A 4701-nucleotide genomic window follows, 5' to 3' on the forward strand; every position below is an offset into this window, starting at 1 on the left:
CTTTCACCTGGTCACAGAGAGCTGATGTGTTGTGCACTGAAGTCCACAAGCGAAGGGAAAGGTGAGAGGAGGAGAGAGTGTAGATGTGAGAAGGAATTATACAACGCACAAAGTGCTTGTGCTATTTGTATGTGGCTGCTATGAAAATGAACTGTGTCTGCGTGTGATCAGGGGTGTATTCATTCCACTGATTCTGTTGAAAAACGTTTCTTAAACGGAAACAAACGGAACAAGACATTGATAAACATACCTGAATTTGTCCAATAGAAACTCTTGTTTGCCACTGTTGGACAAATGATTACATCCTAGATCAGCTAGATGCTGGCAAGAGTGTGCAAGGCGTTATTGAATGTGTCACTGCCTGTCACCTTGATTACTCACATTCTTCTCTCGACCTGTGCACTTCTGTTGTAAACTTTCATTCATAAGCTAGGTTGTAGCAACCTCATGATGGGTATAGGGAATATTTGAGTATCATGTAGTAGCCTAAACATATCGATGTTACACTGATCTCGGTAAGGGATATGAATGACAGTCATCCAATATTCAATAGAAATAAGGCCATGCTCATTAAAAAATAAATAATTCTCCCTTATCTAAATGGCACTGACCGCCCTGGTAGAGAGGTCTGTGTCTCTCTCTTTAGGCACTGTTTGTGTGTATCCGTGTGTAGTGTGTGTGTATTTGCATGTTCAATCATCTCAAATCAAATCATCAAATCAAATTTTATTTGTCACATACACATGGTTAGCAGATGTTAATGTGAGTGTAGCGAAATGCTTGTGCTTCTAGTTCCGACAATGCAGTATAACCAACAAGTAATCTAACCTAACAATGCAATAACCAACAAGTAATCTAACCTAACATCTGTGTGTATAATAAGGTTTGTCTGAGTTCTAAAACAGTCTGTAAATCACATGCAAGAAGTCCCAGTGTTGCTCATCTGTAGAGCAGAAAGGGTGAACACACACACACACACACACACACACACACACACACACACACACACACACACACACGTCCCCCTCAAACAGAGACGCAGGGATTACCAACATACTTAGAAGAAGAACCTTATTTAGTTTACAAATGGATGGTTCACTTCAACTATTTAATTTCCTTGTTAACAAGTCAAAACTCCATCCTCTACATTCCTTTTGCTCCAGCCAACGTTCGAACTTGGAATATGATTGGAATAGGAATGATTGCTCAAAACACCTATTCACGGTGACATAGAGTGACAGCAACAAAGTGGAATTGTGTTTTTAGATTTTTCTTTACAAATGAATTAATAATAATAATGAATACAACCCCTGTGTTATGGCAAGCCTAAAGAAGTATAGGAGTAAACATTTGCTTAACAAATCACATAATAAATTGCATGGACTCACTCTGTGTGCAATAATAGTGTTTAACATGATTTCGTAATGACTACCTCATCTCTGTACCTCACACGTTCAATTATCTGTAAGGTCCCTTAGTGGAGCAGTCAAATTCAAACACAGATTCAACCACAAAGACCAGGGAGGTTTCCTATGCCTCGCAAAGAAGGGCACCTATTGGTAGATAAAATAAAATAAAGGAAGCAGACATTGAATATCCCTTTGAGCATGGTAAAGTTATTAATTACACTTTGGATGGTGTATCAATACACCCAGTCACTACAAAGATACAGGCGTTTTTCCTAACTCAGTTGCCAGAGAGGAAAGAAACTGCTCAGGGATGTCACCATGAGGCCAATGGTGACTTTAAAACAGTTACAGAGTTTTATGACTGTGATACGAGAAAACTGAGGATGGATCAACAATATTGTATTTACAGAATGTTTTGCAATGAAGGTCTACAGTAGCCCTAACAGTACTCTATAAGGTAGCACCATGGCGTAGCCGGAGGACAGCTAGTAACCGTCCTCCTCTGGGTACATTGACTTCAATACAAAACCTAGGAGGCTCATGGTTCTCAACCACTTCCATAGACTTAAACGGTAATCATGACAACTTCTGTAGGATGTCCTCCATCCTATCAGAGCTCTTGCAGCAGGAASTGACATGTTGTCCACCCAATCAAAGAATCAGAGAATTMATCTAGTACTGAAAGCATAAGCTAAAGCTAGCTAGCACTGCAGTGCATAAAATGTGGTGAGTAGTTTAATCAAAGAGAGAGAAAGACAATAGTTGAACAGTTTGAAACATATTCATTTCTTATAAAAAATTTGGAGAAGCAAGAGAGAGAACTATATTTCATTGTATTTTTTCCCCACTTTCACTTATTTAGCTTGTGAATGCAGCTAGCTAGTTTAAGCTTACTCAAACACCCAGCTCAAGCAGAGAGGGATGCTATGTTAGCTAGCTGGCTATGGTTATCCAACACTGGAACTCTTCCAAGTCAAGGTAAGCTTTTGGTTTTATACGACCATTCTCTTGCCTACTCCTTTTGGATTCATAAACATTGTAAGACTCCAACCATCTGCCTCCTGTGTCTGCATCTGGGTCTCGCCTTTTGTCATGATATACCAAGAAGACAGTGAATGTTGTCTTCTTCAGTTTTGACTTAAATCTGCTTGAAAATCTATGGCAAGACCTGAAAATGGTTGTCTAGCAATGATCAACAACCAATTTGACAGAGCTTGAAGAATTTTGAAAATAATATTGGCCAAATGTTGCACGATCCAGGTGTGCAAAGCTCTTAGAGACCCAGAAAGACTCACAGCTGTAATCGCTGACAATAGCGATTCTAACAAGTCCTTTTCAAGAAAAAGTATGTGAACCCTTTGGAATTACCTGGATATCAAAGGGTTCACATACTTTTTCTTGCCACTGTATTGACTCAGGGGGTTGAATACTTATCTAATCATGATATACAGTTGAAGTCGGAAGTTTACATACACTTTAGCCAAATACATTTAAACTCAGTTTTTCACAATTCCTGACATTTAATTCCAGTAAAAATTCTCTGTTTTAGGTCAGTTAGGATCACCACTTTATTTTAAGAATGTTATTCTTCCATCACAGTGGGTCAGAAGTTTACATACACTCAATTAGTATTTGGTAGCATTGGCTTTAAATTGTTTAACTTGGGGCAAATGTTTTGGGTAGCCTTCCACAAGCCTCCCACAATAAGTTGGGTGAATTTTGGCCCATTCCTCCTGACAAAGCTGGTATAACTGAGTCAGGTTTGTAGGCCTCCTTCCTTGCACACGCTTTTTCAGTTCTGCCCACAAATGTTCTATAGGATTGAGGCCAAGGCTTTGTCATAGCCACTCCCTTGACTTTGTTGTCCTTAAGCCATTTTGCCACAACTTTGGAAGTATGCTTGGGGTCATTGTCCATTTGGAAGACCCCTTTGCAACCAAGCTTTAACTTCCTGACTGTTGTCTTGAGATGTTGCTTCAATATATCCACATAATTCTCCTGCCTCATGATGCCATCCATTTTGTGAAGTGCACCAGTCCCTCCTGCAGCAAAGCACCCCCACAACATGATGCTGCCACCCCGTGCTTCACGGTTGGGACTGTGTTCTTCAGCTTACAAGCATCCCATTTGTCTCCCAAAATAACAATGGTCATTATGGGCCAAACAGTTCCATTTTTCTTTCAACAGACCAGAGGACATTTCTCAAAAAAGTATGATCTTTGTCCCCATGTGCAGTTGCAAACCGTAGTCTGGCTTTTTTATGGGCGGTTTTGGAGCAGTGGCTTCTTCCTTGCTGAGCAGCCTTTCAGGTTATGTCGATATAGGACTCGTTTTACTGTGGATATAGATACTTTTGTACCTGTTTCCTCCCAGAATCTTCACAAGGTCCTTTGCTGTTGTTCTGGGATTGACTTGCACTTTTTGCCACCAAAGTACGTTCATCTCTAGGAGACAGAACGCGTCTCCTTCCTGAGCGGTATGACGGCTGCGTGGTCCCATGGTGTTTATTACTTGCGTACCTATTGTTTGTGCAGATTGAACAGTGGTACCTTCAGGCGTTTGGAAATTTCTCCCAAGGATGAACCAGACTTGTGGAGGTCTACAATTTTTTTCTGAGGTCTTGGCTGCAATTTCTTTTGATTTCCATGATGTCCAAGCAAAGAGGCACTGAGTTTAAAGCTAGGCCTTGAAATACATCCACAGGTAAAACTCAAATGATGTTCACATTAGCCTATCAGAAGCTTCTAAAGCCATGACATCATTTTCTGGAATTTTCCAAAACTGTTTAAAGGCACAGTCCAACTTAGTGTATGTAAACTTCTGACCACTGGACTTGTGATGACAGTGAAATTATAAGTAAATAATCTGTCTGTAAACAATTGTTGGAAAAAATTACTTTTGCTATCATGCACAAAGTAGATGTCCTAACCTACTGCCAAAACTATAGTTTGTTTAAAAGAAAAATGTGTGGTGTGGTTGAAAAAGGCGTTTTAATGACTCCAACCTAAGGCTATGTAAACTTCCGAACTTCACTGTAATTAGTGTTTTATTTTTTCATTAAGTGTTTTACAAATGTTAGATTTTTTTCTTCCACTTTGACATTACTGGTAGTTTTTGTAGATTTTTTTTATATTTTTTTTACAGGATAATCATACTTTGTAACAAAATAAAATGGGGGAAAAAGTCAAGGTGTGTGATACTTTTCTGAAAGGCATTGTATGTTAAAAACCTTAATAAACAAAAGCAGGTCTTACAACATGGCGTGACGATCATGTAAGAGGTCATAGCGTTG

The sequence above is a fragment of the Salvelinus sp. IW2-2015 genome, unplaced genomic scaffold, assembly GCF_002910315.2.
Source record: "Salvelinus sp. IW2-2015 unplaced genomic scaffold, ASM291031v2 Un_scaffold83, whole genome shotgun sequence".
NCBI classification, from domain to species: Eukaryota; Metazoa; Chordata; class Actinopteri; order Salmoniformes; family Salmonidae; genus Salvelinus; species Salvelinus sp. IW2-2015.